Genomic DNA, 23,358 nt, shown 5'->3' with positions numbered 1-23,358 from the left:
CAGACGACCAGGGTCATGTCAGAAAGACTCAGATGTCAACTTGAAGGGGTTTCCTTAGGCCCCAGAGGTGACCATTTGAACATGAAAAGAATAGTAACTACAAAGGACTGAAACACATTTAATACGTCTAAATCCAGGACTTCATAATAATACTGAAACAAACAAAACCCACAACTCATCACTTACCTTTGGATGATGCTAAGAAGCCAATGCTTATTGTCTGAAAACTTGTAAAAAAACAATCATCAATTTAACCTGCCTTTGTGTTATAAACTGTAACTCATAGTAATCAAAGAGTTGATGAGGAGAAATCCTTTTTCTTATAGAGAAATTCCAACTTATTGACCAGAATAAAGAAGGAAAAATAGAATATTACCATTTTGCAACCTTTATTTTTTTAAAAAGATTTTATTCATTTATTTGTCAGAGAGAGAGCACAAGCAGGGGGAGTGGCAGACAGAGGGATAAGCAGGCTCCCCGCTGAGCAGGGAGCCCGACGTGGGACTCAACCCCAGCACCCTGGGATCATGACCTGAGCCTAGGGCAGACGTTTAACTGACTGAGCCACCCAGGTGCCGCTATTTTGCAACCTTTAGTGAAAGAATAGGTCAAGGCAATATTCATCCATGGTTGCTCAATCGGGGGAACTGTTGATGTGGAATGGATACATCAGTCTGACAACAGCAACACCCACTGGTTAATCTCAGCCTCACAAAACGAGAGACCTGTGCTTCCTCTTATGGTACATTGCATAACATATAACATAGTCTTGCCAAAGAAATCAAGCCTGAATATGTACAAATCTCTAGATTTAAATATAGTTTATAGCAAATACGGGTGTACAAGAAATGTTAGTGACAGCATGGTAGACAAAATAATGGTCCCCTCAAAGAAGTCCACTGCCCTGTGATGTCCCCTGACACTTGACAAAAAGGGATTTGCAGATGTGACTAACATTGTGGACTTTGAGTCTTTAATGTTTCTTTTCTTTTATTATTATTATTATTTTTAATTTGAGAAAGAGAGAATGAGAGATAGAGAGACAGAGGGAAGAGGGTCAGAGGGAGAAGCAGACTCCCTGACTAGCAGGGAGCCCGATGCGGGACTCGATCCCGGGACTCCAGGATCATGACCTGAGCCAAAGGCAGTTGCTTAACCAACTGAGCCACCCAGGCGCCCCAGGGTTCTCTGCTTTTAAAGACTCAAAGTCCAGGGCACCTGGGTGGCTCAGTTGGTTAAGCAACTGCCTTTGGCTCAGGTCATGATCCTGAAGTCCCGGGATCGAGTCCCGCATCGGGCTCCCTGCTCAGCGGGGAGTCTGCTTCTCCCTCGGACCCTCTTCCCTCTCGTGCTCTCTATCTCTCATTCTCTCTCTCTCAAATAAATAAATAAAATCTTTTAAAAAAAAAATTTAAAAGCAGAGAACCCTTCCCAGTGTATGAGAGAGAGAGGGCACCCCAGGAGAAGTTCAGAGGCAAGCAACGAACAGACCCAGTCTGCTGTGCTGGTTTTGAGGATGGAGCCACAGACGGTGGGTGGCTGCTACAAGTGGGGAATGGCCCTCAGCTGACGGCCAGCAGAGAAACAGGGACCTCTGGCATACACTCTGAATTTTGCCAACCACCGAATCAGCAGGAAAAAAAGCTTTGAGGAAGGAAGGCAGCAAGCCAACACAAACTTTAGCTTGGTGAAACCCAAATGGAACTTCTGACTCCCAGAACTACAGGAGAAAACATTTGTTTTGATTAAAGTTCTAAGCTTGTGGTGATTTGTTTTCCAAGAAAATCATTTTATTTAGTAAAAGTAAGTCCTTAAAACATTTGTATACAATAATTTCTACAGAAATCATCCTATGGGATTGTTTTGTGACCTTGAAAAAAATTACAGAACTGCTTTGAGATTCAGTTTCTTTTTCCACTAAATGAAAAGACTGGACAAGATAATTTCAAATCTTCAAAATAAGATGGTCATTACCACTTTAGAAAGAGAACATCATAATAATTAAAAGCATAGGGTTTAGTTTCATGAATTCATTCATTTATTCAGCAAATAAAGTTGTTATTGAACAACTACTATGTGGCAGCACTGTGTTAGACCCTGGAGACAAGGTCTTTGTCATCATAGAATTATCTTCCATTTCTTTTTACTGTGATAAAAAGCACAAAACATAAAATTTAACATCTTAACCATTTCAAAGTATACAGTACGATTGTATTAACTATAAGCACTTTACAATAGATCTCTAAAACTTTTTCATTTTGCAAAACTGCATTATGGTTTTGTAATATGTTTTGAATTCAGGAAGTGCAAGGCCTCCAGCTTTGTTTCTCTTTCTCAGGATTATTTTGGCTATTTGGGGTCCTCTTAAATTCCATATAAATATTAGGATGGTTTTCTCTATTTCTGCAAAAATGCCACTGAGATTTTGGTAGGTGTTGTATTGAATCTCTTGGTCACTTCTGGTAGTATGGACATTTTAACAACATTAAGTTTACCAATCCATAAACAAGGGTTTCTTTCCATTTATTTGTGCCTTCTTTAATTTCAGTGTTTGTAATTTTCAGTGTACAAGTCTCTTGCCTGCTTGGTTAAATCTGTTCCTAAGTACTTTACTCTTTTTGGTTTTGTTGGTTTTTTTTTTTTTTTTAAGATTTTATTTATTTATTTTAGAAAGAATGAGCGAGCGGGAGAAAATCTCAAGCAGACTCCCTGCTGAGCAGGGAGCCTGATGCAGGGCATGATCCCATGACCCTGAGATCATGACCTGAGCCCAAATCAAGAGTCAGACACCCAACTAACTGAGCCACCCAAGTGCCCCTCAGTGTTACTCTAAAAGGCATTTTCTTAATTTCCTTTTCAGACTGTTCATTGTCACTGCATAAAAAAAACAACAACTCCTTTTTGTGTGTTGACTTTGTATCCTGGAACTTTCTAACAATTTTTTTCTTTGTGGAATCTTTAGTGTTTTCTACATATAAGATCACGTCATCTGCAAACAGATAACTTTACCTTTTCCTTTCTGAAGCAGATACCCTGCATTTCTTTTTCTTGTCTGATTGCTCTGGCTAATAGTACTATGTTGACCAGAAGTGGCAAGAGTGGACATCCTTGCTTTGTTCCTGATCTTACAGGAAAACTTTCAGTCTTTCACCATTGAATGCGATGTTCACTGTGGGCTTTTTGTATCTGGCCTTTATTATGTTGAGGTAGTTTCCCTCTATTTCAAGCTTATTTGTTATGTTTTTATCATAAAAGGGTGTTGAATTTTGTCAAATGCTTTTATTGCATCAATTGAGATTTTATACTTCATTCCATTAATGTGATGTATTACATTAATTGATTTTTTTTTTTTAATGTTGAACCATCCTTTCATTCCAGGGGGGAAAAAAATTCCACTTAGTCATGGTGGATAATCCTTTTAATGTGTTGTTGAATCTGATAGATAGCATTTTGTTAAGGATTTTTACATCAATGTTCATAAGGACTATTGGTCTGTAGTTTTCATGTCTTGTAGTGTCTTTGTCTGGCTTCATTATCAGGTTAATACTGGCTTTTTAAAGTGTATTAGGAAGTATTTCTTCCACTTTCATTTTTTTGAAAAGTTTGAGAAATATTGGTGTTAATTCTCCTTTAAGTGTTTGAGATATTCATCAATGAAACCATAGGGTCCAGGCCTTTTCTTTGTTGGGAGATTTTTATTACTGATTCAATCTACTTACTAGTTATAACTCTATTCAGATTTTCTATTTCTTTGTAATTTTTCCTTGGTGTATTTCCAGAAATTTGTCCATTTCACCTAGGTTATCCCATTTGTTGGTGTATAGTTGTTCATAACATTCTCCTATAATCTTTCTTTTTTCTGTCATATCAGTAATAATGTTCCTATTTTCACTTCTAATTTTGAGTCTTCTTTTTTTCATAGTCCATCTAGCTAAAGGCTTGTCAGTTTCAAAGAACTAACTTTCAGTTTCATTAATTTTCTTTATTGTTTTTCTATCTCTGCTCTAATTTTTATTATTCTCTTCCTTCTGCTCATTTTGGGTTTAGATTGTTCTTTTCTTTCTAGTTCTGTAATTTGTAAAGTTAGGTTGTTGATTTGAGATTTTCCTGTTTTTAAATATTTTATTTATTTATTTGAGAGAGAGAGAGAGCATGTGCATGCCTGAGCAGGAGGAAAGACAGAGGGGAAGGGAGAGGGAGAGGGAAAGAATCTCAAACAGACTCCAAGGGGCTCAATCCCACGACCCCGAGATCATGCCCTGGGCCAAAACCAAAAGTGGGATGCTCAACCGACTGAGTCACCCAGGCGCCCTGAGATCTTTCCTGTTTTTATTTATCTTTTTCAAAGATTTATTTATTTGACAGAGAGAGAGAAAGAGAGCATGCACGTGAGCAGGGGGGAGGGGCAGAGAGAGAAGGAGAGGGAGAGAATCTCAAGCAGATTCCCTGCCAAACGCAGAGCTGCATGCCAGGATTGATCCCATGACCCTGAGATCATGACCTGAGCTGAAATCAATTGTCAGAGGCCTAAATGACTGTGCCACCCAGGCGCCCTTGTTTTAAATATAAGTGCTTATAGCTATAGATTTCCCACTTAGCACTGCTTTTGATGAGTTCCAAAAGTCTTGGTATGCTGTGCTTTCATTTTTATTTATCTCTAAGTACTTTGCAGTTTCTTTTGTGATTTATTCTTTGATCCACTGGTTGTTTGTGTATTGTTTAATTTCCACAAGTTTCTGATCCTTCAAGTTTTATGTCTGTTACTGATTTTTTTAAAGATTTATTTATTTATTTGAGAGAGAGAGAGAGAGCATGTGCGTGAGTAGGGGGAGGGACAGAGGGAGAGACAATCTCAAGCAGTCTCCCCACTGAGCACAAAGCCCAATGCAGGGCTTGATCTCATGACCCATGAGATCATGACCTGAGTTGAGATCAAGAGTCAGATGCTTAACTGACTGAGCCATCCAGGTGCCCTTATGTCTGTTACTGACTTTTAACCTTATCCCATTGTGGATAGAAAAGATTGTCAGATAATATCTATATATTTTAACCTACTGAAACTTAATTTGTGGTCTAATATATGATCTATCCTGGAATATCTCATGTGCACTTGAGAAGAATTACACGCTATTTTTGTTGGGCAGAGTTTTCTGTATGTGTCTGTTTGATCTGGTTGGTTTATTATATTAAGTCCTCTATTTCCTTCCCCATCTTCTGTCTGGTTGTTCTATTCATTATTGAGAATAGGATATCGAAGTTTCCAACCATTGTTTTAGAACTGTGTATTTCTGCCTTCAATTCTAATCTATTTTTGATTCACATATTTTGATAGCCTGATATTGGATGCATAAATGTTTAAATTGTTATAGCTTCTTGCTCTATCAAATATTTTATTAATGTATAATGTCTTTTTTTGTCTCTTATAAATTTTTTGATTTAACATCTATTTTGCCGATATTAGTACATCCTCCCCTGCTCTCTTTTGGTTACTATTTACATGGAATCTTTTGTCATCCTTTCACTATTAATCTATTTGTATCTTTGAGTCTAAAGTGAGTCTGTTGTAGCTGGCTCATCTGTCCTGCGGTCTTGTTCCTGCACTGTGCACTCCTATTGTCTGCATGGAAGCAGCTCCCTGAGCTGCCTGGTGGTAGGCAAGAGGACTTTGGTGAGCCTGAGAAGGCACAGGCCTGCCCTGGACCTGCAGGTTTGTGTGTCTGTCTCCAGCACTCTGCAAGGCTGGAAAAGGAGGAAGAGCCTGTCCAGAATCCTTGCAGGACAGGGAAAGAAGGGGAAATATCAACATGGAAAAACTCTACAATAAAAATGAAGGAATGGTGGAAATTGAGGGAAAGCCAAAAGATAAAGCAGAGCCTGATGATGAAGGAAAATCAGATGAGAGGAAAAGCTGGAAGTGGAAGGGAAACCAGGCCATGAGGGAAAGCTCCAGAATGAGGGACAGCCAGATGATGAAAGACAACCAGAAGGTGAGAGAAAGCAAGAAAAGCAGGGCACGTCTGAAAATGAGAGAAAAACCACATAGTGAGGGCAAGCCAGAATCTCTGGCAAAAGCCATGGCTGAGCCATGGGCTGCCAAAAAGCACCTAGCTGAAGATTATGTGCCCAGAAAAGCAAAAAGAAAAATGGGAGGATGGATCATTCCCCCAAGGACCATCAGGAGGACTTACAGGAAAGGCATTTGGTTAGTGAGGAGTTGATGAGAGAATGTGGAGCTATGTCAAGGGCTCAGAAAGAGCTAAGAAAAAGCCAGAAGATGCATTTCATTGGACGCAAAGAGATGTACAAGATGTCAGGAGAGTGAGGGGCAGAGGTAGGGGCCAAAGGGGCCCATATCTTTAATGCCTTTGGCCTTCAATTCTAATTTCTCTGATGAGAATATTGCTGACCATGCTTTCCCTGGCAGGCATTTGCCAGGTTAAGTGCTTTGATGTTAAGCTAATACTTTGCTGTTGGTGTCAGTCTTGTTTCCAGCAGCCGTTTGATCCAACTACAGTGTTCTCTGTCTTTCTGTAGGGGACTTCCCCCAGGTGCCTGGAAAAGATTGTCATGCTCCATTACAAAATAACAGTAAAGAAAAAAACATTTTCAAAACCACACACACACAAAATAAAGTGAGTCTATTGTAGACAGAATATAGCTGGATCATGTGTTTTTTATACATTCTGCCAACTTCTGTCTTTTGATTGGAGAGTTTAATCTCTTTACATTTCAAGTAATTACTTATCAGGAGGGACTTACCTCTGTCATTTTTCTATTTGATATAACAATTTGCTATTTGCCTTATAGCTTTTTTTGTCCCTTATGTCCTGCATTACTATTCTCTCATGTTTGATTTTTTTTTTTTTTGTAGTGAAGCGTTTCAATTCTTTTCTCATTTCCTTTTGTATATATTCTGTAGCTATTTTTCTCTATGGTTACCATGGGGATTACATTTAACATCCTAAAGTTATAACATTCTCATTTGAATTTATACCAGCTTAACTTCAGTAATTACATATAAAAACGCTGCTCCTCTACAGCTCTGTCTTCACCTCTTTTGCTAGTTGATGTCACCAAATAACAACTTTACACATTGTGTTCCTGCAAACATAAGCTAATAATTCTTGAAATGCATTAGTGTCTTAAATTATCTAGAAACAAAATTTGGAATTACAAACCAAAGTTACAATAATACTAGCTTTTAAGAAAATGTATTTGTTTTTAAAAATCCTGTACAAAGCAAAAAGTAGAATTACAAACCATTGTTATAATAATACTAGTTTGTATAATTACCCACGTATTTACCTTTATTGAGATCTCTATTTCTTCAAATGGCTTCAGGTTACAGTTTCATTATACCTTGCAGGACTCACTTGAGCATTTCTTCTAGGGCAGGACTGGTGGTCACATACACCCTCAACTTCCGTTTATCTGGGAATGTCTTAATTTCTCCCTCACTTTGAAGGACAGTTTTGCCAGACATAGGATTCTTAATTGACAGTTTTTTTCTTTTAGCTCCTTGAATATATCAACCCACTGCTTTCTGCCCTCCAAAGTTTCTGATGAGAAATCTGCTGAAAATCTTACTGAGACTCCCTTGAATGTGATAATTCTCTCCTTTCTTGCTGCTTTCCAGGTTTTCTCCTCTTTTGAATGTTTTATTACTATGTATCTCAGGTCAATCTATTTGAGTTCATCTTACTCAAAGTTCACAGAGCTTCTTGGATGTTTATATTCATGTCTTACATCACATGTGGGAAGCTTTCAGCCATTATTTCTTCAAATATTCTCTCTGCCCCTTTCTCACTCTCTTCCACCTGGGACTCCCACAATATGTATATTGGTCCACTTGATGGTTTCCTAGGAGTCCCTCAGGTTCTGTTCAGGCTTCTTTGAACTTTTTTTCTTTCAGTGCCTCAGACTCAGTAATTTCCATTATCCTATATTCAAGTTCACTGATCCTTTCTTCTGCTTGCTCAAATCTGTCTATGACTCCTAGAGAATATTTAATTTCAGTTATTGTATTTTACAGCTCCAGAATTTCTTTTCTATCTCTTTCATATTTTCATTTTGTTTACACATGATTTTCTTGACTTTATTGACATCTTCCTTTAGTTCATTGAGCATCTTTAAGATAGCTTTGTCTAGTATACCTTCCCCCAGGTCTGGTATACCTGCCACTGTTTGTTTTTTTAAGTAGGCTCCATGCCCAGCATAGAGCCCAAGGGGGGCGGGGCTTCAACTCACCACCCTAAAATCAAGATCTGAGCTGAGATCAAGAGATGGAAGCTTCATCAATTGAGCCACCCAGGCACCCTGCCACTGTTTGATTAATTTTTTGTTGTTGATCTATTTTTTTTTCCTCTGAATGGGCCATAGTTCCTACTTCTTCGTGTGCCTTATGAATTTTTTGTTCAACACTGGACACTTGAATCCAACAATGTGGTAACTCTGGAAATCAGATTCTCCTCTTTCCCCAGGATTTGCTGGGCTTTGTTGCTGTTTTGGTTTTGTGGTTCTTGTAGGTTTTCTTTGTGGCCAGGGTCATCATGAGCTGTAAATCTCAGGTCTTTTCTGAGCTTTTTAGGCAGGCATGGTCACTCTCTAAAATTCTCCCTATATACAGTTGGTTTTTTAAAATCTTTATTTAAAGTCAATTTAGTTAACATATACTCTATTATTAGTTGAGGGGTGGAATTTAGTGATTCATCAGTTGCACATAACATCCAGTGCTTATTACATCAAGTGCCCTGCTTAATGCCCATCACCCAATAATCTCTTCCCTCCACCCACTTTCCCTCCAGCAACCCTCATTATTTCCTTGAATTCAGCATCTCTTATGGTTTGCTTCCCTCTCTATTTTCATATTTTATTTTTCCTTCCCTACCCCTATGTTCATCTCTTTTGTTTCTTACATTCCACATATGAGTGAAATCATAAGGTATTTGTCTTTCTCTGACTGAATTATTTTGCTTAACATGATACCCTCTAGTTCCATCCATGTCATTGCAAATGGCAAGATTTCATTCTTTGTGTTGGCTGATTAATATTCCATCATACACACACACACACACACACACACACACACACACACACCCCACATCTTCTTTATCCATTCATCTGTTGATGGATCTGGGCTCTTTCCATAGTTTAGCTATTGTGGACATTGCTGCTCTAAACATTGGGGTGCATGTGCCTCTTTGAATCACTATGTTTCTATCTCTTGGATAAATACCTAGTAGTGCAATTGCTGGGTCAGAGGGTAACTCTATTTTTAACTTTTTGAGGAACCTCCATATTCTTTTCCGAGTGGCTGCACCAGTTTACATTCACACCAACAGTGTAAGAGAGTTCCCCTTTTCCTACATCCTCGCTAACATCTGTTATTTCCTAAGTTGTTAATTTTAGTCATTCAGACCCATGTGAGGTGGTATCTCATTGTGGTTTTGATTTGTAATTCCTGGATGACAAGTGATGTGTAGCATTTTTTGATGTGTCTGTTGGCCATTTGTATGTCCTCCTTGGAGAAATGTCTGTTCATATCTTCTGACCATTTCTTGACTGGATTTTTTGTTTTTTGGGTATTAAGCTTGATAACTTCTTTATAAATTTTGGATACTAGCCTTTTATCTGATAAGACATTTGTAAATATCTTCTCCCATTCTGTAGGTTGCCTAGTTTTGTCAACTGTTTCCTTTGCTGTGCAAGAGCTTTTTATCTTGATGAAGTCCCAATAGTTCATTTTTGCTTTTTTTCTCTTGCCTTTAGAGACATGTCTAGCAAGAAGTTGCTGTGGCTAAGGTCAAAGAGGTTGCTGCCTGTGTTCTCCTCAAGGATTTGGATGGATTCTTGTCAAACATATAGGTCTTTCATCCATTTTTGAGTTTCTTTTTGTGTACAGTGTAAGAAAGTGGTCCAGTTTCATTCTTCTGCATGTGGCTGTCCAATTATCCCAACACCATTTGTAGAACAGACTGTCTTTTTTCCATTTGATAATCTTTGCTGCTTGGCCAAAGATTAGTTGACCCACAGAGTTGAGGGTCCATTTCTGGATTCTCTATTCTGTTCCATTGATCTGTGTGTCTGTTGTGCCAGTACCATGCTGTCTTGATGATTACAACTTTCTAATACAGCTTAAAGTCCAGAGTTGTGATGCCTCCAGTTTTGGTTTTCCTTTTCAACATTCCTTTGGCTATTTGGGATTTTTTCTGGTTCCATACATATTTTGGGATTGTTTGTTCCAGCTCTGTGAAAAATGCTGATGGTATTTTGATAGGAATTGCATTGAATGTGTGGATTGCTTTGGATAACATAGACATTTTAACAATATTTATTCTTCCAATCCATAAGCATGCAATGTTTTTCCATCTCTTCGTGTCTTCCCCAATTTCATTCATAAGTGTTCTATAGTTTTCAGAGTACAGATCCTTTACCTCTTAGGTGAGGTTTACTCCTACTTTTCTTATGGTTTTGATGCAATTATAAATGGGATCGATTCCTGGATTTCTTTTTTTCTGTTTCATTGTTAGTATATAGAAATGCAACTGACTTCTGTGCATTGATTTTGTATACTGCGACTTTGCTGAATTCCTGTATCAGTTCTAGAAATTTTTTGGTGGAGTCCTTTGGGTTTTCTACGTAGAGCACCATGTTGTCCGGGAAGTGTGAACATTTGACTACTTCTTCTTCTCCAATTTGTCTGCCTTTACTTCTTTTTGTTATCTGATTGCTGAGGCTAAGACTTCTAGTACTCTGTTGAACAGCAGTGGGGATAGTGGACATCTCTGCCGTGTTCCTGGCCTTAGGAGAAAAGCTCTCAGTTTTTCCCCATTGAGAATGATATTCGTTGTGGGCTTTTCATATATGGCTTTTATGATATTGAGGTATGTTCCCTCTATCCCTACACTGTAAAGAGTTTTGATCAAGAAAGGATGCTGTACTTTGTCAAATGCTTTACCTGCATCTATTGAGAGGATGATATGGTTCTTGTCCTTTCTTTTCTGAATGTGGTGTATCACATTGATTGATTTGTGGATGTTGAACTGCCCTTGCAGCCCAGGAATAAATGCCACTTGCTCGTGGTGAATAATCCTTTCAGTGTACTGATGGATCCTATTGGCTAGTATCTTGGTGAGAAATTTTGCATCCATGTTCATCAGGGATATTGGTCTGTAATGCTCCTTTTTAATGGGACATTTGTCTGGATTTAGGATCAAGGTAATGCTGCCTCATAGAATGGGTTTGGAAGTTTTCCTTCCATTCCTATTTTTTGAAACAGCTTCAGAAGAATAGGTATTAATTCTTCTTTACATGTTTGGTAAAATTCCGCTGGGAGTCCGTCTGGCCCTGGACTCTTGTTTGTTGGGAGATTTTTAATTGTTGTTTCAATTTCCTTGCTGGTTATGGGTCTGTTCAGGTTTTCTATTTCTTCCTGTTTTAGTTTTGGTAGTTTATATGTTTCTAGGAAAGCATCCATTTCTTCCAAATTGCCTCATTTGTTGGCATATAATTGCTCATAATATTCCTAGAAATGTTTGCAAAAATAAGTAAATAAGTAAATAAATAAGTAAATAAATAAATAAATAAATAATTGTTTGTATTTCTTTGGTGTCGGTGGTGATCTCTTCTCTTTCATTTGTGATTTTATTTATTTGAGTCCTTGCTCTTTTCTTTTTGATAAGTCTGGCTAGAGGTTTATCAATCTTATTAATTCTTTCAAAGAAAGAATTAATAGCTCCTAGCTTGGTTGATCAGTTCTCCTGGTTTTTTGATTTCTATATCATTGATTTCTGCTCTGATCTTTATGATTTCTCTTCTCCTGCTGGATTTAGGCCTTATTTGCTGTTCTTTCTCCAGCTCTTTTAGGTGTACGGTTAGGTTGTTTATTTGAGACTTCTCTTGTTTCTTGAGGAAGGCCTGTATTTGCTGTATACGTCCCTCTTAGGACTGCCTTTGTTGCATCCCAAAGGTTCTGAACTGTCGTGTTTTCATTTTCAGTTGCTTCCATGTATTTTTAAAATTCTTCCTTAATTTCCTGGTTGACCCATTCATTCTTTCACCACCATGTGTTTGTGTTCCTTCCAAATTTTTTCTTGTGGTTGGCTTGAAGTTTTAAAGCACCGTGGTCTGAAAATATGCATGGTATAATCTCCATCTTTTTGTACCGGTTGAGACCTGATTTGTGACCCAGTATGTGATCTCTTCTGGAGAAGTGACATGTGCACTGGAGAAGAATGTGTATTCTGCTGCTTTAGGATGAAATGCTCTGAATATGTCTGTGAAGTCCACCTGGTCCAGTGTGTCATTCAAAGCCCTTGCTCCCTTGTTGATCTTCCGCTTAGATGATCTGTCCATTGCTGTGAGTGAGGTGTTCAAGTCCCCGACTGTTATTGTATTATTATCAATGAGTTTCTTTAATGTTGTTATTAATTGGTTTCTATATTTGGCCACTTCCAAGTTAGGGGCATAAATAGTTACAGTTGTCAAATCTTCTTGTTGGATAGACCATTTTATTATGATATAGTGTCCTTCTCCATCTCGTAATACAGTCTTTGTTTTTAAATCTAGTTTGTCTGATAGAAGGATGGCTACTCTGACTTTCTTTTGATGTCCTTTGGCATGTTAAGTGGTTCTCCACCCCTTCACTTTCAATCTGAAGGCGTCTTCGGGTATACAATGAGTCTCTTATAAGCAGCATACCGATGGGTCTTGTTTTCGTTTTTGTTTTTATCCATTCTGATACCCTATGTCTTTTGATTGGAGCACTTAGTCCATTAACATTCAGAGTAACTATTGAAAGATATGAATTTAGTGCCATTGTATTACCTGTAAAGTTGTTGTTCCTATAGATTGTCTCTGTTCCTTTCTGATCTTTGTTACTTTTGGGCTCTCTCTCCACTCAAAGGATCGTCTGTAATATTTCTTGCAGGGCTGGTTTAGTGTCCACAAATTCATTTAGTTTTTGTTTGTCCTGGAAACTCCTTATCTCTCCTTCTATTCTGAATGGCAGCCTTGCTGGATAAAAGCATTCTTGGCTGCATATTTTTGCCATTTATCACCTTGAATATATCATGCCAGTCCTTTCTGGCCTGCCAGGTCCCTGTAGACAGTTCTGCTGCCAGCCTTGTGTATCTACCCTTGTAGTTTAAGGACCTCTTGTCCCAAGCTGCTTTCAGAATTTTCTCTTTATCTGTGAAATTTACAAGCTTCACTATTACATGCTGATGTGTTGACCTGTTTTTATTGATTTTTGAGGGGTGTTCTCTGTGCTCCTGGACTTGAATGCCTGTTTTCTTCCCCAGATTAAGGACATTCTCAGCTATAATTTGTTCAAAGAAACCTTCTGTACCTCTCTCCTTCTCTTCATCTTCTGGGACCACTCTAATCCAGATACTATTTTGTTTTATGAAATCACTAAGTTCTCTAAGTCTCCCTTTGTGATCCAATAGTAGTCTTTCTTCCTTTCAGTTTCCTTATTTTCCTTCATTTTATCTCCTGTATCTCTCACTCTCTCTGCTGCCTCATTTATTCTCATTTTTATAGCTCCCATTTAGGACTGTGTTGTAGTAATAGCATTTTCAAATTCAGCTTGACCAGATTTTAGTTCTTTTATTTCTACAGCAAGGGATTCTCTAGTGTCTTCTATGTTTTTTTTCAAGCCCAGGCAGTATCTTTATAATCAATGTTTTAAATTCTAGTTCAGACATCTTATATCCATATTGATTAAATCCCTGGCAATAATTACTACCTCCTGTTCTTTCTTTAGGGTGAATTTCTCCATTTTGTTAATTTGTCCAGAAAAGAATAGAAGAAAGAAAAAGACAACAATAAGAACAACAGAAAATGAAACAAACCAAACAAAACACAAAACAAAACAAAATAAGAAAAAAACAAACAAGAAACAGACCAAGACAGAACACTAGATCCTGGGTGTGTTTTGGTGTGCTTATTACAAGAAACTGATCCCAAAATAGGAACAAAAGAAAAACTGATATATACATGCAAAAATAAAGTAAAATACAATGAAAGGAAACCAAAAATTATATATATATAAAACATATATATATAAATAAAAATTAAAAGAGAATAAAAAAGAATTGAAAAAATAAGAAAAGAGCTGAAAAAATACTGAAAGACTAAGGAAAAAAACAAAATCAACAAAGGCTCCACACTGTTTTCCCCAAGAGCTGAGGTTTTGCAGCCCTCTTTGGTCAATAAACTTGGTGGGAGCCAGTTGTTCAGGCTGGTCTTCTCGGGGAGGGGCCTGTTGTGCCAATCTCCAGGTCCACTTGCCTTAGTGGAAGTGTGCCTCCCATCACAGGGAGAGAGGGCTCAGTGTAAGCAGCTCTGGATTCTACTATGTGGTGCTATTTTGCTCCCTGAAGGTTTTCAGCACTGATGGTGGGATGAACATGGTGGCGCCCTGCTTTCTAGTGCTGGAACTGAAAGTTTGCACCCCCCCCGCCCACTTACTCTTCAGTGAGCCCTCAGAAAAGCAGTCACTTTTGTCTCCCTGGTTTTTGTCTGAACTCTGTGTTTACCCAGCATGTGATGAAGCTTTTTTTTTTTTGTTTTAAGATTTTATTTATTTATTTGGCAGACAGAGAGAGAGAGAGATCACCAGTAGGCAGACAGGCAGGTAGAGGGAGGGAGAGAACCAGGCTCCCCGCTGAGCAGGGAGCCTGATGTGGGGCTTGATCCCAGGACCCTGGGATCATGGCCTGAGCTGAAGGCAGATGCTTAACTGACTGAGCCACCCAGGCGCCCCTGACGAAGCGTTTTTATCTCAGGCATGCGACTGAGTTTCAAAACTCCAAATCTTATGGAGTTCTGCAGTGTGGACCCTTGCTGTTCCTCTTAGCGGATGGAGGGGGGTCAGTCTCACCACACTTCTGCCTTTTGCTGGGTCCCTGCCAGGAAAGCGGTTGCATGACCATGCACTGGTTTGCAGTTTATGGCAACACAGAGCAGAAAGCCAGCACTTAGACTCACTGTTTTCAGCTGTTTTCCCCACTCTTGTGCCTGAGAACTCTGGCCACTCAGGTATCCCCATTATTCTTGTGACCCCGGGGATCCTGAGACCATGCTGTCCCACCTGGAATTCCACCCCACTTCACCACCTGAACACCTTTAAACCAGGAACATCCCCCACTGTAACAGACTTCTGAAAGTTCTGATTTTGCTCCCCACTGTTTATAATACTTTGTGGTAGCCTCCTTAAGCTAGCTCCCTACCCTCTGTTGTATTGTCTGATATATCACCCTGGATTCAAGTCTCTGTACTTCCTACCTTCCAAAAAAGGGTCATTTTCTATTTGTAGAATTGCGGCATTTCTTTTCTCAGATCTCTGATTGATTTTGCAAGTGTTCAGAATGATTTGATAACTATCTGGCTGTATTCAAGGGACCAGACAAACTCAGGTCCCCTACTCCTTCGCCATCTTAACTCCACCTCTACAGTTGTTTTTGAGTGTCCTAATCTTTATGTCTGGCTCCCAAAAGGGGAAAAATAGAAAGATGAAATGTGGGGGTTGGGGGGTGGGCATTGGCTCTTTAAATCCCCAAGAAGTCACCTCAGCCAGAGGAAGGAGAGGCTTGCTATAATCAGGGAGGTATAACAATGGGTACTCACTTCCGTGTCTGCTCTTCTGTGATCAGAAGCAACTATTAGCAGTCAGAGCACATATCTGAGGTTTGGAAGACAGAGTCCTTTCTGCCCACCTTGACTCCGGCAAGCTGCATGCAAGCTGCTCCAGGAACATATGCCCAGCTGCCTTTCACATGGCTGACGGGTGGAGGATGTATAGCTGCTACTGTGTTAAGAGCTAAAATTGACTGAAATTAACTGAAACTTTAAAAAAATATATTTATTTATTTTAGAGAGAGAGAATGTGTGCACATGAGCAGGGGGAGAGGCAGAGGGAGAGGAAGAGAATCCTCAAGCTGTCTCCCTGCTGAAAGCTGAGCCTAATGCAGGGCTTGATCACAAGACCCTGAGATGCTGACCTGAGCCAGAACCAAGAGTTGGCCCCTTAACCGACTGCACCACCCAGGTGCCCAAACTGCAACTTTTTATCCAAGCCTTCCCCTGGAAGTTGCAAGCCTTCAATAGGCTCCTGAGTTCCAAAATAGTTATAGCAGAAGATTCTGCCAGTGTAGTTACTGTCTAGGTGGGGAAACAGATTCCTGGTGCTTCCTATTCTGCCATCTTCCCAGAATCTGTGTTTGGTTCTTTTTTCATTTCAGTGTCCTTGTTGGTATTCTCATTTTGTTCATGCATTTTTTCCTGATTTTCCTTGGTTATCTATTTGTGTTCTCTTATAGTACATTGAGCTTCTTTAAGATGACTGTATTGAATTCTTGTGAGGCAATTCATATATTATTTCTTTAGGATTGATTTCTGGAGATGAAATTTTTTTCTTTGATTGGGCCATGTTTCCTTGTTTCTTCATGTGCCTTTAAAAAATTTTTTTGTGATGAGGCCACCATTACCTTGATCCCAAAACCAGACAAAGACCCCATCAAAAAGGAGAATTACAGAACAATATCCTTAATGAACATGGATGCAAAAATTCTCACCAAAATACTAGCCAATAGGATCCAACAGTACATTAAAAGGATTATTCACCACGACCAAGTGGGATTTATCCCTGGGCTGCAAGGTTGGTTCAACATCCGCAAATCAATCAACGTGATACAATACGTTAACAAAAGAAAGAACAAGAATCATATGATCCTCTCAATAGATGCAGAAAGAGCATTTGACAAAGTACAGCATCCTTTCTTGATCAAAACTCTTCAGAGTATAGGGATAGAGGGTACATACCTCAATATCATAAAAGCCATCTATGAAAAACCTACAGCGAATATCATTCTCAATGGGGAAAAGCTGAGAGCTTTTCCCCTAAGGTCAGGAACGCGGCAGGGATGTCCACTCTCACCACTGCTTTTCAACATAGTATTAGAAGTCCTAGCCACAGCAATCAGACAACAAAAAGAAATCAAAGGCATCCAAATCGGCAAAGAGGAAGTCAAACTCTCACTCTTTGCAGATGATATGATACTGTATGTAGAAAACCCAAAAGACTCCACCCCAAAACTGTTAGAACTCATACAGGAATTCAGTCAAGTAGCAGGATATAAAATCAATACACAGACATCAGTGGCATTCCTATACACCAACAACAAGAAAGAAGAGAGACAAATCAAGGAGTCGATCCCATTTACAACTGCACCAAAACCATAAGATACCTAGGAATAAATTTAACCAAAGAAGCAAAGGATCTGTACTCAGAAAACTATAAAATATTCAGGAAAGAAATTGAAGAAGACACAAAGAAATGGAAAAACGTTCGATACTCATGGATTGGAAGAACAAACATTGTGACGATGTCAATGCTACCTAGAGCAATCTACACATTCAATGCAATCCCCATCAAAATACCATCCACTTTTTTCAAAGAAATGGAACAAATAATCCTAAAATTTGTATGGAACCAGAAGAGACCCCGAATAGCCAGAGGAATCTTGAAAAAGAAAAGCAAAGCTGGCGGCATCACAATTCCGGACTTCCAGCTCTATTACAAAGCTGTCATCATCAAGACAGTATGGTACTGGCACAAAAACAGACACATAGATCAATGGAACAAAATCGAGAGCCCAGAAAGGGACCCTGAACTCTATGGTCACCTCATCTTTGACAAAGCAGGAAAGAATGTCCAATGGAAAAAAGACAGTCTCTTCAACAAATGGTGTTGGGAACATTGGACAGCCACATGCAGAAGAATGAAACTGGACCATTTCCTTACACCACACACAAAAATAGACTCCAAATGGTTGAAAGACCTAAACGTGAGACAGGAGTCCATCAAAATCCGAAAGGAGAACACAGGTAGCAACCTCTTCGACCTCAGCCGCAGCAACTTCTTCCTAGAAACATCGCCAAAATCAAGGGAAGCAAGGGCAAAAATGAACTATTGGGATTTCATCAAGATAAAAAGCTTTTGCACAGCAAAAGAAACAGTCCACAGAACCAAAAGACAACTGACAGAATGGGAGAAAATATTTGCAAATGACATATCAGATAAAGGGCTAGTATCTAAAATCTATAAAGAACTTATCAAACTCAACACCCAAAGAACAAATAATCCAATGAAGAAATGGGCAGAAGACATGAACAGACATTTTTCCAAAGAAGACATCCAAATGGCCAACAGACACATGAAAAAGTGCTCAACATCGCTCGGCATCAGGGAAATCCAAATCAAAACCTCAATGAGATACCACCTCACACCCGTCAGAATGGCTAAAATTAACAAGTCAGGAAACGACAGATGTTGGCGGGGGTGCGGAGAAAGGGGAACCCTCCTACGCTGTTGGTGGGAATGCAAGCTGGTGCAACCCCTCTGGAAAACAGTATGGAGGTTCCTCAAACAGTTGAAAATAGAGCTACCCTATGATCCAGCAATTGCACTACTGGGTATTTACCCCAAAGACACAAATGTAGGGATCCGAAGGGGTACGTGCACCCCGATGTTTCTAGCAGCAATGTCCACAATAGCCAAACTGTGGAAAGAGCCTAGATGTCCATCAACAGATGAATGGATAAAGAAGGTGTGGTATATATACACAATGGAATATTATGCAGCCATCAAAAGGAATGAGATCTTGCCATTTGCAACGACGTGGATGGAACTGGAGGGTGTTATGCTGAGTGAAATAAGTCAATCAGAGAAAGACATGTATCATATGACCTCACTGATATGAGGAATTCTTAATCTCAGGAAACAAACTGAGTGTTGCTGGAGTGGTGGGGGGTGGGAGGGATGGGGTGGCTGGGTGATAGACACTGGGTAGGGTATGTGCTACGGTGAGCGCTGTGAATTGTGCAAGACTGTTGAATCACAGATCTGTACTTCTGAAACAAATAGTGCAATATATGTTAAGAAAAAAAAAGAAGAAGATAGCAGGAGGGGAAGAATGAAGGGGAGAAATCGGAGGGGGAGACGAACCATGAGAGATGATGGACTCTGAAAGACAAACTGAGGGTTCTAGAAGGGAGGGGGTTGGGGGATGGGTTAGCCTGGTGATGGGTATTAAAGAGGGCACATTCTGCGTGGAGCACTGGGTGTTATGCACAAACAATGAATCATGGAACACTACATCAAGAACTAATGATCAAGAACTAATGATGTAATGTATGGTGATTAACATAACAATAAAAAAATTAAAAAAAATTTTTTGTGTGTGGTCTTCAACTGGCTTCATACCGGAAAAGCCCTCACCAATCAGCACAGCTAGAGTTGCTGGGAGCCTCTTAATCCTTTTCTGAGGATGTGTCTTCTCTGGGCTTGTATGGTAATCTCCTAATCAGAGACATTTGCCTTTTCTTATTTATTTATTTATTTATTTATTTATTTATTTATTTATTTATTTACTTATTTATTTATTTAAAGATTTTATTTATTCATTTGAAGAGAGAGAAACAGCGAGAGAGGGAACAGAAGCAGGGGGAACAGGGGAGGGAGAAACAGACTTCCTGCTCAGCAGGGAGCCTGATGCGGGGCTCCATCCCAGGACCCTGGGATCATGACCTGAGCCGAAGGCAGACACTTAACGACTGAGCCACCCAGGCGCCCCTGCTTTTTCTTTTTTAGAAGCTAATAATCTGTCACTTCCTTTGGTGTCTGTCTATGGTACTGCAAGTCCTGGGTGTTTCAACAAGCCTCCGAGCTCTCTTTTGCTTTCCATGGCCTCAGGCATCCAAAGTATGTTGGTTCCATGAGCCTTCTGAGGCAGATGAAACCAAAACCAGTCCCTCAGGAAGTGTCTTGAAAAGCTGAAATGTTGGACATACATTCTACTCTTCTTTTTTTCCCCTCCTGAGGGAGAAGTTATATGTGGGATGCTTTCTCCCTACTGCACCAAGCTTTCCAGCTTGGGGAAAGGCTGTTGGGTTGAAATTAAACAGCTCTTCTTACCTATTTGAATTTGTTTGTTCTTGGCTTTGAGCCTGCCTGGGCTACTATGACTTATTTAGTGATCTCTAGAGTTCTCATAATGCTTTTTTTGGACTATATATTTTTGCTTCGTTGGTGTCTGTGTGGGGAAATGAGATCTGGGGCTTCCTAGCCATCTAGTTGATATAACTCCCTTGTGGTAACTTCTTAGGACAGCAATAGGAATTAATATGGATATCAAAAAGATGCAGTGAGCAAAATTCATGAGGAATAAAGGACATGCTATCAAGGAGTCACATCCCTGAAAGGCCTGAGCCTCACCTCCCTCCCTTCACTGTGGATGGAGAAATCAGCTGACTATCCCTCTTGCATAAGGTGTTGGCCAACATGCTGGAAGTCTTGGTTTTTGAATTTTGGTGATGGCCATCTTGCTGGGGAGGCACAATGTCCCATAAGTGGGTGTCACCACTGGGTGACAGGTGCCCTGATGACAGGGGGATCAAGGAAGTACCTTATGGACTGGTGCAGGGCACTGTGAGAGGGCAGAGACTGAGGGTGTGTTGGAATGAAAGGAACATTCCAGGAGAGTTAGGAGTGCTTTCTGTATAAGTGTAGGAAAATTAAAACAAAATTAAATTTACCATTTTAACCATTTTTAAGTATCCAGCTCAGGGTAGTAAGTAAGGAGTGTTTTTGTGCCAGAAGTAATTTTGTTTTGGGAAGGATAATCTGGTGCTTTGTCAATGGCTATTTATTTATTTTTGTTGATTTATTTGAGAGAGAGAGAGAGAGAGAGCAAGCAAGAAAAGGAGAGGGAGATGGACAAGCACACTTCACACTGAGTGCAGAGCCTGATGCAAGGCTCAGTCCCACAACCCTGAGATCATGACCCGAGCAGAAATCAAAAGTCAGACACTCAACTGACTGAGGTACCCAGGCTCCCCGAGACTAAAATACTTTCAGAGAAAAAAAAGTAAAAAGACTACTTAGGAAGTAATAAATCAATGAATAATTGAGCATTGTTTGTTATATTGGCTAAGGAAATGATCATTTAATTTGAATAATGTTGCAAAATGGAAAAGAAAGAATTAGTATCCCCATTCCTCAGATAAGGAAACTGAAGGTCTGATGAATTGACCTGCTCCAACTACACAGTATGAAAGGGGTGTATCCAAGACTAGAACCCAAGTCTTCACGTTCTGACTCCAGGCCTCTTTGCACCATCCCTTGATGGACAATCCACCTTCCTGAAGCTGAGGCTTCCTTAGTCTCTGTAGAAGACTACCTCAAGGGAAGACACAGGATGCCAGAGCTGGTTAGCAGCAGGTGACAGCAATGACTGGACTCAGGGCCACGTGCTGGGCATTCTGTCCTCAGGATATCCCCACTTTCATTCTAGTGGGCAAGAACATGGTTTGGCAGGCCAAGAAGAGGAGTTTGGGGCACCTGGCTAGCTCAGTAGGAAGAACATGAGATTCCTGATCTCTGGTCGTGAGTCCGAGCCCCATATTGGGTGTAGAGATCAGTAAAAGCCAAACCAAAACAAACAAACAAAAAACTTAAAAAAAGGAGAGGGGCTTGAATTTTACATTTACGTGAATGCCATTTGTTGAGAGGCAGCATCCCTTCAGTCTCACCCTCAGCAGTGAGGCCATCTGCATGCTGTCGACCCCAGTGGCAAGGTGGGGCCCTGGAATCCAAGTATTAGGGTTGGCATAAGGTTCATGGGGATGACAGAGAGCGTGCTGCTTGCTGGCCAAAAAGCACTCAGACAGAACAAGTTCCAAGAATAGACTTTGGAAGCCTAGGAGTTGTGCGGTTGTTCTGGAGGAGGAAAGGACAGTAATGAAGCCTACCACATAAGCCCTTGGGATCCCTTTGTGCCGGCCGTCAGCCAAGAATGAAGACAGCCTGCCTTGGGGCCAGATTCTCTCCTCTCTGGGCAGCCTCAAAACAGGCTGTGTGACTGGGTCTGTCTGTCCCACCGGAGAGTTGAACTCTAGCTTAAAGGGGGCTGAGTCCATGTGGTCCAGACCTCTCCCCAGGGATGTGTCCCCTCTGCCCATCCTCAGCTCTGCTAGAGGCTCTCCAGCTTCTGGGCCAACACGCTCTACACGTGGGTGGTTATGAGACAGAATGTGGTAAAGCCCGGTGGGAGAGGCGTGTGGTGACCGTGGGCGGGACAGCCCTCCGGGGCAGGGGTGGCCGGGCCAGGCAGGGCTGGGAGCCAGCAGGCGGCCACCACAGGCCTTGGGCCTGCAGCACGGGGACCATGATGGCCTCGGGAGTGTGGCGTGGGGGCGGCAGCGCGTGACAAGTTGGGGGGTTGGCTTCACACGGTGGGAACCAGGGAAAGGTGATGGGGAGGATAGTGGCCTGATCGGACACGCTTCCAGGAAAGCAGGCCCTGTGGGAGCCCAGACACAGATGACTTCAGACAGAGGGCCTGGGGGGGGGGGGAAAGGAACAGAGTCAGAGGAACAGAAGATAGGAGTGATCAGAGGTGCCTGGCTGGGAACCCGGGGAAGGGGGGTGGAAAGAGTCACAGGAATCACGCAGAGTGAGGCCCAGGCCTGAGGGACAGAGAACTGGGAAAGGGCCCCCCTTGCTGCGTCACCTCAGACTACAGACCACTTGATGTTGGGGAGCCTGCCCACACCCTCTGGGTGGCTAAGAGCGCGTGGGGTCTGCTCCCCAGGGACATGGTGAGGGGAGCACCCCGCATGCCCCCTGCACTGGCCTCTCCATCCGGAAGGACTTTTCTATCAGCTCGGGGGTGGTGCTTCTATTCCCTCGAGAAAGGGCAACGATTTAACTGGGGCTGTAACTGGTCTACAGAAAGAATTTTATCATAATGATGGAATTTGTGCAGCTTCCAGACTCACTTGAGCCATTAGCAGAAAATTATCAGCCCCCAAAGGTATGCGTATGTGTGGGGATATGTCAGGAAAGCCACTGGTTTCCCCATCTTGCTGTTTGACCACTATGCCCAGGCAGCCCCAGCCTGGAGTGGGTGCTGGCGAGGGGAAGAAGGGGTCAAAGTCGGGAGGAGAGCCACTCCAGCATGTGGGTGCTTCTGTCCAAGCAACCCGGGGCTGGTTTTCTGGAAGTACTAGACTTGTGAGGCATTGTGCTGGACCTAGGCTCAAGGGACACCTGCTAATACCCACAGGAGGATGGGGCAAGGGTAGTGACTGGGGGAGAGTCCGGGCACTCCCAGGGTGAAGCCCTGCAGACAGCGGGGGCCGGTGCTTTAGCCAGCGACAGCACCCACTGTAAAGTGACCTTGATGTTGTTCTTTTTGTTTGTTTGTTTGTTTTTAAGAATGAGCACATGCCAAGGACTTATTTAACTCATTAATGAGGGGACAAGTAAGATGACAGAGCTGGTTTAAAACGTAT

General features: G+C 41.1%; 1 pseudogene; it reads left to right on the top strand.

Annotated features, from left to right (window-relative positions):
- Positions 1 to 5,804: 5,804 nt before the first annotated feature.
- LOC112817874 (uncharacterized) lies at positions 5,805 to 22,271 on the top strand (annotated as a pseudogene).
- Positions 22,272 to 23,358: the final 1,087 nt, after the last annotated feature.

The sequence above is a fragment of the Callorhinus ursinus genome, unplaced genomic scaffold (assembly GCF_003265705.2).
Source record: "Callorhinus ursinus isolate GAN/ISIS: 27379988/994484 unplaced genomic scaffold, GSC_fseal_2.0 scaffold86, whole genome shotgun sequence".
NCBI classification, from domain to species: Eukaryota; Metazoa; Chordata; class Mammalia; order Carnivora; family Otariidae; genus Callorhinus; species Callorhinus ursinus.
Note: the sequence above shows the minus strand (reverse complement) of the source record. Positions and strands in the feature narration are given on the sequence as shown.